Here is a 13,134-nt window from a genome sequence, read left to right as displayed (position 1 = left end):
CTGGAATTCCAGAAAGGAATATTACTTTGTTTTGTTCTGTATGATTGTAATTCCACGCACCAAGAAGAATACCTGGTACATAGTAGACACTCCAAATATGTAAGTGTATTAAGACTATACTGTATACTGTTACTGATGTATTGAGACTAGACAACAGGAAGATCCACTAGAAAGCCATTGCATTTATCCATAAAATTGAGGAGATGCCAATTTAAATGATGAGCACTGATTGAGGTCTGAAACTACAAAGACATTTATATTTTTTAACAAAATTTGCTAAAGAACCAAAGCCTCCAAAGTTTGAGGCCTGAGTAATAGATTAAAAAAAAAACACATAAAAAAACAACAACAAAAAAACAAAATAGAGAGAGAACTGCCATTAACTGAGATAGGGAAGATTCTGGAAAGGTAAGGATTGGGATGTAGGGTATCAGAAACTTAGTTTAGACTGTATATGTAATGTTAAAGTAACACACATTGGCATTCTCCATTAGCAGATAATTGAACAGAAATATGTATTTCTCAGTAGAATTTCCATTGGGATCCTTGTATTTTACCCCATTTTATAATATAATTTTCTGCATTTTATTAACAAACTAGAGGCCCAGTGCACAAAAATTTGTGCACTCGGGGGTCCCTCAGCCCAGCCTGTGCCCTCTCGCAGTCTGGGACCCCTCGGGGGATGTCCACCTGCTGGTTTAGGCCTGCTCCTCGGGGGATTGTGTCTAAGCTGGCAGTGATACATCCCTTGGGGGATGTCCACTTGCCAGCGGGCCGAAGCTGCAGTTGAATATCCATAGTGCTGCTGAGGAGGCAGGAGAGGCTCCCACCATTGCCACTGTGATGCCGTCAGCCTGGCTTGTGGCTGAGCAGAGCTCCCCCTGTGGGAGTGCACTGACTACCAGGGGGAAGCTCCTGCATTTGAGCATCTGCCCCTGGCGGTCAGTGTGTATCATAGTGACCAGTCATTCCCAGTCGTTCTGCTGTTAGGGTCAATTTGCACATTACCGCCCTAACGGGTTTGGCTCAGTGGATAGAGCATCGGCCTGCGGACTGAAGGGTCCCAGGTTCGATTCTCGTCAAGGGCATGTACTCTGGTTGCGTACGCATCCCCAGTAGGGGTTGTGCAGGAGGCAGCTGATCGAAGTTTCGCTCTCATCTATGTTTCTAACTCTCTATCCCTCTCCCTTCCTCTCTGTAAAAAAATCAATAAAATATATTTGGGGAAAAAAATTGCATGTGCACATTACCCTTTTATTATATAGGATAGAAGCCTGGTGCACGGGTGGGAGCCAGCTGGTTTGCCCTGAAGGGTGTCCCAGATCAGGGTGGGCAGGGGACCCCCAGCTCCCTACGATCGCCCACGCTGCCCCTGCTCACGATCTCTGGCTCTGCCCATGCTCATGCCTAACACCTCTGGCCAAAGCATTAGGCCTGGGCAAGGGACCCCCAGCTCCCCACCATCGTCAACTCGGCCCCTGCTCCCTGCGATTGACCGCTTTGCCCGAATACCTCTCGCCCAGGCATTAGGCCTGGGCAGGGGACCCACAGCTCTCCAAGGGACCTCCTGCTCCACCCCTTCCCAGGCTTAACGCCTGTGGCCAAGGCATTAGGCCTGGGCAGGGGACCCCAAGCTCCCACCATCAGCGACTGTGCCCCTGCTCCCCATGATCGCTGGCACTGCTCCTGCCCAGGCCTAATGCCTCTGGCCAAGGCATTAGGCCCGGGCAAGGGACCCCCGCAGCTGCAGCCTCCCCCGATCGTGGGCTCCGCCCCTGCCCGGGCCTTATGCCTCTGGCCTAGGAGTTAGGCCCAGGCAGGGGACCCTTGCTGCAGCTGCCCCCCTATAGTGGCTCCGCCTCTGCCCAGGCCTTACACCTCTGGCCGAGGCGTTAGGCCCAGGCAGGGGACACCCCAAGCTGCAGCCACCCCCGATCGTGGGCTCCGCCCCTGCCTGGGCCTAACGCCTCTGGCCGAGTCGTTAGGCCCGGGCAGCGGGGACCCCCAGCTGCAGCCGCCCCCCCACCCAGCTCAACCGCTCCCTGATAGTGGGCTCCAGGCAGCGGAGACCGACAGCTGCAGCCACCCCCATGATTGGGGGGTTCGGCCCTGCCCAGCTCCCATCGCTGGCTCCACCCCTACTTCCCACTATCACTGGGCAGTGCGGCAAAGGCCAGGAATTCTCCAATCAATGGCTGGGGGGGGCAGGGCAAAAGGGGGCCGCCTTTGCCCTGTCCCCTGGCTCTTAGCTCCCCCCTGGGTTTCCGATCACTGTCAGTGCCAGGGGGCTTCTTCTGTGCTTTCCCTTTTGCCTTCCTGCATTGTGCCTACATATGCAAATTAACCGCCATCTTTGTTGACAGTTAACCGCCATCTTGGCTGGTGATTAATTTGCATATCTCGCTAATTAGCCAATGGGAAGGGTAGCGGTCGTATGCCAATTACCATGTTTCTCTTTTATTAGTGTAGATATCTCACATTTTCTTTATCCTGTCATCCACTGATGTACACCTGTGTACTTATATATCTTGGCTATTTGTAAATAATGCTGCAGTGAACATGGGAATGTATATATCTTTTGGAATTAGTGATTTGGACTTCTTCAGATAAATATCCAGAAGTGGGATTGCTGGTTTGTATGGAAGTTCTGTTTTTAATGTTTTGGGGAACCTCCATACTGTTTTCCCTAATGGCTGTGTCAGTTTACATTCCCAATTAGCAGTACATAAGGGTTCAGGATCTGATTCTCAAACACTGTGCCATTTGTATACTCTACCTATAAGAATAATCATCAATACAAAATAAAGATATTTTTTTCTTTTTAAAAAAATTTTTAAAAAATTATTCATATTACAGAAAATTTCCCATTTTCTCCCCCTTTCCCCCCTCCTCCCAGCCCCTATCCACTCCCCAGGTCTTTACTCTTCACTACCCTATTGTCCATGTCAATGGGCTATACATACCTTATCTAATAAAGCAGGAATATGCAAATTGACCATCACACCAAGATGGCTGTGCCCACAGCGGAGGCAGGGATTTCATAGCACAAGATGGCTGCGCCCACAGCGAAGGCCAAGTTCCCATAACGAGCCTTAATGAGCAATCAGCAGGGACCTGAGGCTGCATGGTGCTGGGCTCGGGCAAGGCACCTGAGGCTGCGCCCCCCACACGGCGGGGCTTTATGGGGAATGTCAGGCCACGCTCCCCGCCCCGGCGCTGGGCCTGGGGACCTGAGGCTGCACCCCCCCCACCCAGCGGGGCTTGACGGGTCTGGATCTTGCCCAATGGGGGTGGGGCCAGCCGGGTTTGGGTCTCACGCGATTTTCAGGCACACACAGTTGGGCGCGCCCCAGACTCTGACAGGAGGAAGATTTTCATATACATTTTACTAATTTTCTTTCATCTCTGACACTTCTATCATAAAGGGCAAATAGTAATATTAAAATATTTCCTCTAATTAATTCCCTTTTAATGTGCATGAATTTCATGCACCGGGCCACTAGTAAGTATATAAGTTCTTTGGTTTATCTCTTCTCATCCCCTCAACCCCACATCGAGGTTTGTCAGTCTGTTTCATGCCTCCCTGCTTCGGGTCTTACTTTATTGGTCAATTCATTTTGTTCATTAGATTCCACAAATAAGTGAGATCATGTGATATTTGTCTTTCTCAGCTTGGCTTATTTCACTCAGCATAATATTTTCCAGGTCCATCCATGCTGTCCCAAAGGGTAAGAGATCCCTCTTTTTTACAGCTACCTAGTATTCCATAGTGTAAATATCCCACAGCTTTTTTTATCCATTCATCTACTGATGGGCACTTGGGCTGTTTCCAAATCTTAGCTATTGTAAATAATGCTGCTATGAACATAGGGGTGTATATATTCTTTCTGATTGGAGTTTTGGTGTTTTTAGGATATATTCCAAGAAGTGGAAACGCTGGGTCAAATGAAAGTTCCATTTTTAAATTTTTGAGGAAACTCCATACTATTTTCCATAGTGGCTGCACCAATCTGCATTCCCACGAGCAGTGAACTAGTGTTCCCTTTTCTCCACATCCTCACCAGCACTTGTTTGTTGATTTTTTAATGATAGCCTTTCTGACAGGTGTGAAGTGATATCTCATTGTGGTTTTAATTTGCATTTCTCTGATGATTATGGAGAAATGTCTATTCAGGTCTTCTGCCCATTTTGTAATTAGATTGTTTGTCTTCTTTTTGTTGAGTTGTATGAGTACTTTACATATTTTGGATATTAACCCCTTATCAAATCTATTATTGGAAAATATGTTCTCCCATTCATTCAGTGGATTCCCTTTTTAATTTGATGGTTATTTCTTTTGCTATACAGAAGCTTTTTATTTTGATGTAGTCCCAATTGTTTATTTTCTCCTTTGGGATTTTAATAGGGATTGTGTTGAATCTATAGATTGTGTTGGATAGTATAGACATTTTGATGATATTAATTCTTCTAATTCATAAACATTGTATACACTTATATTTGTTTCTATCTTCCTCCATTTTTTTTTTCAATGTCCTATAGTTTTCCAAGTACAGGCCTTTTACTTCCTTGGTTAAGTTTATTCTTAGGTATCTTTTTTGTTGTTGTTGCAATGGTAAATAGGATTGCTTTTTAATTTTTTTCTTCTGAGAGTTCATTATTGTTGCGTAAAAATGCCATTGATTTCTGGATGTTGATTTTATATCCTGATACCTTGCTGAATTCATTTTTTAAGTCTAGTAGTTTCCTGGTGGAGTCTTTAGGCTTTTCTCTATACAATATCATGTCATCTGTGAATAATGAGTTTTGCTTCCTCCTTTCCAATTTGGATGCCTTTTACCTCTTCTTCTCATCTGCTGGCTGTAGCTAGGATTTCCAGTACTATGTTAAATAAGGGTGGTGAAAGCAGACATCCTTGTCTTGTTCCTGTTTTTAAGGGAAACCCTTTTAGTTTTGGCCATTGAGTGTTATGTTGGCTGAAGGTTTGTCATATATGGGCTTTATTATGTTGAGATATGACCCCTCTATTCTCACTTTGCTGAGAATTTTTATCAAAAAAGAATGCTGTATTTTGCTTTTTCTGCATCTATTGATATGATCATGTGGCTTTTATCTTTCAATTTGTTTATGTGATATATCACATTTATTGATTTGCAAATATTGTACCAGCCTTGCATCCCTGGAATAAATCCCACTTGATCATGGTGTATGGTCTTTTTAATATATTGCTGGATCTGATATGCTAATATTTTGTTGAGAATTTTAGCATCTATGTTCATCAGGGATATTGGCCTGTAATTCTCTTTCTTTGTAGTGTCTTTATCTGGTTTCAGAATTAGGATAATGCTGGCTTCATAAAAAAAACTTGGAAGTGTACCCTCCTCTGGAATATTTTGGAATAGTGTGAGGAGGATAGTTGTTAGTTTTTCTTTGAATGTTTGATAAAATTCACCTGTAAATCCATCGGGTCCAGGACTTTTATTTGCTGGAAGTTTTTGAATTACTGCTTCAATTTCATCAGTTGTTATTGGCCTACTCAGGTTTTCTGATTCTTCCTGATTGAGTTTTGGAAGATTGAATATTTCTAGGAATTTGTCCATTTCACCCAGGTTCATCTAGTTTGTTGGCATATAATTGTTCATAGTATTTGTTTTCAATCCTTTGTATTTCTGTGATGTCTGTTATTATATTGGCTCTTTCATCTCTTGTTTTATTTATTTGGGTCCTTTCTCTTTGTTTTGGGTGGTTGTGTGTTCATTTTCATTTGTTTCCAGGAAGTTTTTAATTTCTTGCTTGATCTCATTGGTAACCCTTTCATTGCTTAATAACATGCTATTTAGTCTCATGTATTTGAGGTTTTTTTTTTTTTTTTTTTTTGTAGTTGATTTCTAATTTCATGCCATTGTGATCCGAGAAGATGCTTGGTATTATATCAATCTTCTTGAATTTGTGTAGGCTTGTTTTGTACCCTAACATGTGGTCTATTTTTGAGAATGTTCCATGGGCACTGTTGGTTTGGTGTGAACTGTTCTGTAAATATCGGTTAGATCCATCTGATCTACTGTGTTTCCTTGTTTATTTAAGGCCTCTGTTTCCTTGTTAATTTTTTGTCTGGAAGATCTATCCAGTGATGTCAGTGGGGTGTTAAAGTCCTACACTATGACTGTATTGCTGTCAATCTCTCTCTTAATGTCCTTTAAGAGTTTTTTTTAATATACCTGCGTGCTCCTATATTGGATGCATATATGTTTACAAGAGATATTTTCTTGTTGAAATATTCCCTTTAGTATTATGAAGTGCCTTCTTTATCTCTTGTTTGGCCTTCATTTTGAAGTCTATTTTGTCTGATATGAGTATTACTACTCCAGCTTTTCTTTACTTTCCATTCCTTCACTCTTAGTCTGTGTGTATCTTTTGTTCTGAGGTGGGTCTCTTGTAGCCAGTATATATATATGGGTCATGTTTTCTTATCCAGTCACCCTATATCTTTTGACTGGAGCATTTAGTCCATTTACATTTAAGGTTATTATTAATAGGTATTTATTTATTGCCATTTTAATTTTTTTCTTATGCCTGTGATCCTCTCTCTCTCCTTTTCTTCTTCTTCCTAAGGAAGTCCCTTTAACATTGCTGGTTTGGTGGTAATGTACTGCTTTAACCTCTTTTTGTCTGGAAAGCTTTGTATTTTACCTTCAATTTTAAATTATAGCCTTGCTGGATACAGTAGTCTTGGATTTAGACCCTTGCTTTTCATTACTTGGAGTACTTCAGGCCACTAACTTCTGGCCTAAAGTGTTGTTGTTTTTTGAGAAGTCAGTTGACATTCTAATGGGAACTCCTTTGTATGTAATTTACTCTCTCTCTCTTGCTGCCTTTAAGATTCTTTCTTTGTCTTTAACATTTGCCATTTTAATTATGATGTGTCTAGGTGTGGGCCTCTTTGGGTTCCTCTTGATTGGGACTCTCTCTGCCTCCTGAACTTGTGTGGCATTTTCCTTGACCAGGTTGGGGAAGTTTTCTGTCATTATTTCTTTAAACAGGTTCTTTGTTCCTTGCTCATCCTCTTCCCCTTCTGGTATTCCTATAATGCGAATGTTGTTACATTTCATGTTGTCCTAGAGCTCCCTTAAGCTATCTTCCTGATTTTTAATTCTTTTTTCTGTTTGCTACTCTAATTGGGTATTTATTTCTACCTTGTCTTCTAAGTCACTGATTTTTGTCCTCTGCTTCATCCAATCTGCTTTTAATGCCAGTGTGCTATGAAATTGTGGCTCTCTGGCTCCTCCGGGGACTCCATGCCCAAAAGATCTCCAGGGCCCTATTGAATCAAAGAATGACAAGCTTTCCTAATCTCAAATATAATACCTTTCCAAGGCATGTTTTTCCATTTTGACTTAGAAGAACATGATTTGTTCCTTTATTTTCTCATGTCAGATGAGGATAGCCTGCCCTTCACCCTCACACAGATGTTGAAGGATAAAATTTGTGCAAAATAATTTTGTTTATTGCTGTGGGCTATTTTTGTAATTTTTCTGCTTTAGGACCTAAAATAATGCTTTGTGCATTATAATTCTAAATAAATATTGACTTCTTAGGTCCAAATATAGCTCCAAAGAATAATCACCATATAAGCCATTACCTATTACTATATTACAGGTCAAATAATCCTTTCTTGGTGTTCTAAAAACAACATGATTTAGACAAGTAACTATAATTCTACCATTTTCTTCATTTGCACTTGTTAACATTGCATTTAAAGAGGAAATGTGGCACAATAGAAATAGCATGAAAAATCCCCCAAAGTACTTGTTCAAATTTCCAAAATACTTTTTATAATGTTTATAATCTTGAGAAAGGTTAAAGGACTTTTTTGTGCTTAAGACACCACAGATGCAAAATTGGAGCTGAATATTGCCCATTGTTTAAGATGCAAAGGCACTGTACCTGTTACATATTATGCACAAAATAATTTATAGTTTACTTTATTAACATCACCAAAGTATTTTATTTTTTTATTTTTTAAATTAAATCTTTATTGTTCAGATTATTACAGTTGTTCCTCTTTTTCCCCCCCATAGCTCCCCTCCACCCGGTTCCTACCCTACCCTCTGCCCTTACCCCCACCCCCACCCCCACTGTCCTCATCCATAGGTGCATGATTTTTGTCCAGCCTCTTCCAGCACCCCCCACACCCCTTCCACCCCCCCAAGAATAGTCAGTCCACTTCCTTTCTATGCCCCTGATTCTATTATATTCACCAGTTTATTCTCTTCATAGGATTATTTATTCACTTGATTTTTAGATTCACTTGTTGATAGATGTGTATTTGTTGTTTATAATTTGTATCTTTACCTTTTTCTTCTTCTTCCTCTTTTTAAAGGATACCTTTCAGCATTTCATATAATACTGAATTTACTCCATTACTGGTTTGGTGGTGATGAATTCCTTTAGCTTTTTCTTATCAGTGAAGCTCTTTATCTGACCTTCAATTCTGAATGATAGCTTTGCTGGATAAAGTAATCTTGGTTGTAGGTTCTTGCTATTCATCACTTTGAATATTTATTTCCACTCCCTTCTGGCCTGCATAGTTTCTGTTTAGAAATCAGCTGACAGTCGTAGGGGTACTCCCTTGTAGGTAACTGACTGTTTTTCTCTTGCTGCTTTTATGATTCTCTCTTTGTCTTTTGCTCTTGGCATTTTAATTATGATGTGTCTTGGTGTGGTCCTCTTTGGATTCCTTTTGTTTGGGGTTCTCTGCGCTTCCTAGACTTGTAAGTCTATTTCTTTCACCAGGTTGGGGAAGTTTTCTGTCATTATTTCTTCAAATAGGTTTTCAATATCTTGCTCTCTCTCTTCTTTTGGCACCACCATAATTCGGATGTTGGTACGCTTGAAGTTGTCCCAGAGGCTCCTTACACTATCTTCATATTTTTGGATTCTTTTTTCTTTCTGTTTTTCTGGTTGGGTGATTTTTGCTTCTTCGTATTTCAAATCTTTGACTTGATTCTTGCGATCCTCTAGTCTGCTGTTGGGAGTCTGTATAATATTCTTTATTTCAGTCAGTGTATGCTTAATTTCTAGTTGGTCCTTTTTTATAATCTCAAGGGTCTCACTAGATTTCTTGAGGGTCTCACTAAATTTATTGGCGGTTTCTAGAAAATTCTTGAAAAACCTTAGAAGTGTGGTTTTGAACTCTATATCCAGTAGTTTGCTTTCCTCCATTTCTGTCATTTGTGACCTGTTTCTTTGTCTCCGCATTTTTTATGCTTCCCTGTGTTGATAGGGTGGCTTTCTGTGCTAGGTGTCCTATAGGGTCCAGTGGCTCAGCCTCCCCAATTACCTGAGGTGGACACTCTTGGTGCACTCCTTTGTGGGCTTTGTGAACAGTCTTGTTGTAAGCCTTGATTGTTGTAGGTATCACTGGGAGGAATTGACCTCCAGGACAATTGGCTGTGAGAATCAGCTGTGTCTGCAGTGGGAGAACTTCTGTGCTGGAGACAACCTTCTGGGGCAAGACTTGCTTCAGTGGGGCTTTGGTGCTCACTGAGTCTGCCCCCTGAGTGTGTCCCTTATGGATCTGAGGAGTTGTAATCTGGATGGTCCCACTCTGACCACTGGGTACACTGGCTCTTGGATCTCTAAGGAGGTGCTAATTTAGTTTTTGCCTGAGGCTACCCAGCAGGAGCTATGCAGAGATCTGCAGATTCCTCTTCTTTGTTTGGGGTTTGGAGGTGCCTAGATGAGGCCCAGCTGTGAAGCAATGCAAGCTGCTGTGGGGCCTTGGGCCTTCTTTTGGAAGTTCTGGGTCTGTCTGGCCCAGCTGCAGTTTGTTAGGTAATTTTCAGATTGCCAAGGGCCAGGCCTTTCATATGCAAATGCCTCTGTGCACAGCTTGGGTAGGGTGGGGTCTCAGGGGATCAACAGGGTGGAGCAAGCAGCTATGGCTGCTCCTCAGTCCTACCCTAAGAGGCCCTGCATCTCAGTGTCCTGGTAATCGCTGCAAGCACCTCTGAGAGAAAGCCGCCCTCGAGTTCCGACCGATGCCAGACAGTCCAATTTCTCCCCGTATGAGTCTGGGTCCCCAGAGACTCGCCCGGAACTGGAGTCAGTTCCATCGGGAGCTTGTGTCTCCCTCCTGATTGAAAAAGACAACTGTATCCTCAGTTGCCAGCCCTTTCTGCGTGTGCCTCCGTACCTCTGCACTTTACTTCTGCACCTCCTCTGAGTCTCAGTGTGCTTTTCTCTTTCCTTTTAGTTGTAGAATTTCCATGCAGCCAGCCTTCCTCTTGTTCTGGATGGTGTTCGTTTTGTCTTTTAGTTGTATTTTTGAAGTGGTTGTGCGAGGCAGCAATTTCCGGTGTTTACCTATGCCGCCATCTTGGTTTCTCCTCATCAAAGTATTTTAATCAATACATTGAAGTTAGAATTACTTCATAATCTAGCATTAATTGTAAATTTATTGAAATGTGAAATGAACAACACCCTCTAATACTTGGTGGGCATTAAGTTAATTAGGGTTAAAAAAGGTAAGCTTTCCGCTAATAGGGGCTTTTACTTAGTCCTTGAGCCAGCCCAAGATCTCTTTATACAGAGGGTGGTTCTTCTTACACATAGTCCCAAAGAATTTCATTAGTATATTTCATTAGTATCAAGAACTAGTTTAATCCTCTAAATAATGACAAAGTGAAGTAGGAAACTCAAATGCCTTCAAAGACAAACAGAAAATGCAAATGTCAGATTGTGGTCAGGTCAAGTTTCACTTCTCACTTCAAACTCAGTTTTTAAAAATACATTTCTGACATAAAACAATCAACAAACCTACCAACAAGCAAATAAACATCTGCGGGACAGAGCCAGCCTGTGGGACTGTGGGTGTTGAGGGGCTGTGGCCTGTGTGGCTGCAGTCTGTGTGGCTGTGAACTGTGGGGAAGATGGCTTGCGCAGGTCTTGGCCCCAACCAGCAGTGAGACCATGGTGTGCTGCCTGGGAGAGAGCAGACCCTTTGTTAAGCCCTCCTGGAATATTCTCCCATGATAGGTGTTGGTCCAATGGGTGAGCTCTCTGGGTTGCACAATAGGAGAGGAAGCCATTTGCCTCCCAAGGGCATCTGTGAGTATCTGCAAATAGGAGTGTTTTGGGAATTCTGGTTCTGGACCTCACATTGAAGCATGATGTTATTCTCATCCAGGGTGCTGGCCAAACTTTTTTTTTTAAATCTCCCATTCCACCAGTAAAAATATTTGAGCCATTTTCCCATTAAGTAGTGATGACACAGCTGCCATGCTGAGCATGCACAAACTTGATTTCCTTTATAGCTTCCTTTTCACGTATGTGCAGGCTAGTATACATGATAAAAATCTGGTATGTCTGACTAAAGTCTAAAAAAGGCCATTCAATAAGTGTATAATAAAAATCATCCTATATAATAAAAGTCTAATATGCTAAGTGTCCAGTCGGCCGTTCAGCCAATCAAAGCGTAATATGCTAATGATATGCTAAGGCTGCTCAACTGCTTGCTATGATGTGCACTGACCACCAGGGGGCAGGTGCTTCAACCAGTAGGTTAGTTTGCTGCTAGGGTCTTACTGACTGGGACTGAGTGAGACCTGCCACGGTCCCTCCCTGGCTGGCCAACCTCCAGTGTCCTTCCCCAGCCACGATCGTGCACTGGCAGGGTCCTTTGGCCTGGCCTGTGCCCTCTCGCAATCCGGGACCCCTCAGGGGATGTTGGAGATCCAGTTTTGGCCTGATTCCTGCAGGCTAGGCCGAGGGACCCCACTGGTGCATGAATTCATGCACTGGGCCTCTAGTAGCTTATAATAAACTAGAGGCCCGGTGCACAAAAATTTGTGCACTTGGGGGTCCCTCAGCCCAGCCTGTGCCCTCTCGCAGTCTGGGACCCCTCAGGGGATGTCCACCTGCTGGCTTAGGCCTGCTCCCCGGGGGATTGTGCCTAAGCTGGCAGTGATACATCCCTTGGGGGATGTCCACTTGCTAGCGGGCCGAAGCTGCAGTTGAACATCCACAGAGCTGCTGAGGAGGCAGGAGAGGCTCCCACCATCGCCAATGTGATGCCTTCAGCCTGGCTTGTGGCTGAGCAGAGCTCCCCCTGTGGGAGTGCACTGACTACCAGGGGGCAGCTCCTGCATTGAGCATCTGCCCCCTGGCGGTCAGTGTGTATCATAGTGACCAGTCATTCCCAGTCGTTCTGCTGTTAGGGTCAATTTGCACATTACCGCCCTAACGGGTTTGGCTCAGTGGATAGAGCATCGGCCTGCGGACTGAAGGGTCTCAGGTTCGATTTTTGTCAAGGGCATGTACTCTGGTTGCGTACACATCCCTAGTAGGGGGTGTGCAGGAGGCAGCTGATCGAAGTTTCGCTCTCATCGATGTTTCTAACTCTCTATCCCTCTCCCTTCCTCTCTGTAAAAAATCAATAAAATATACTTGGGAAAAAAAATTGCATGTGCACATTACCCTTTTATTATATAGGATAGAAGCCTGGTGCACGGGTGGGAGCCAGCTGGTTTGCCCTGAAGGGAGTCCCAGATCAGGGTGGGCAGGGGACCCCCAGCTCCCTACGATCACCCATGCCGCCCATGCAGCCTCAGCCCGCAGCTGCAGCCTCCCCCACCGTGGGCTCCGCCCCTGCCCGGGCCTAAGGCCTCTGGCCGAGGCGTTAGGCCCGGGCAGGGGACCCCCCAAGCTGCAGCCGCCCCCCGATCCTGGACTCCGCCCCTGCCTGGGCCTAACGCCTCTGGCCGAGGCGTGAGGCCCGGGCAGTGGGGATCCCCAGCTGCAGCCGCCCCCCCCTATCATGGGGCTCCCGCCCCCTGCCCGGGCCTTAACGCCCTCTGGCCGAAGGGGTTAGGGCCCAGGCAGGGGAACCCCCCCCAGCTGCAGCTACCCCCCCGAATCGGAGCTCCCGCCCCCTGCCCGGGCCTTTACGCCTCCTGGCCGAGGCGTTGGGGCCCGGGCAGCGGGGAACCCCCAAGCTGCAGCCGCCCCTTGCCCCCGGCCTAAACGCCTTCCTCTGGTCGAGGCGTTAGGCCTGGGCAGGGGAACCCTCGGTTGCAGCCGTCCCCCCCGATCGTGGGCTCCCGCCCCCTGCCTGGGGCCTAATGCCTCTGGGTTGAA

General features: G+C 44.6%; 1 protein-coding gene across 1 annotated transcript in view; it reads left to right on the top strand.

Annotated features, from left to right (window-relative positions):
• The window catches only part of LOC102431437 (cryptic protein-like), a 21,769-nt gene that overhangs the window by 1,906 nt on the left and 6,729 nt on the right, over positions 1 to 13,134 (top strand). The gene's annotated exons all lie outside the window — the stretch shown is intronic.

Source organism: Myotis lucifugus, unplaced genomic scaffold (assembly GCF_000147115.1).
Source record: "Myotis lucifugus unplaced genomic scaffold, Myoluc2.0 scaffold_19, whole genome shotgun sequence".
NCBI classification, from domain to species: domain Eukaryota; kingdom Metazoa; phylum Chordata; class Mammalia; order Chiroptera; family Vespertilionidae; genus Myotis; species Myotis lucifugus.
Note: the sequence above shows the minus strand (reverse complement) of the source record. Positions and strands in the feature narration are given on the sequence as shown.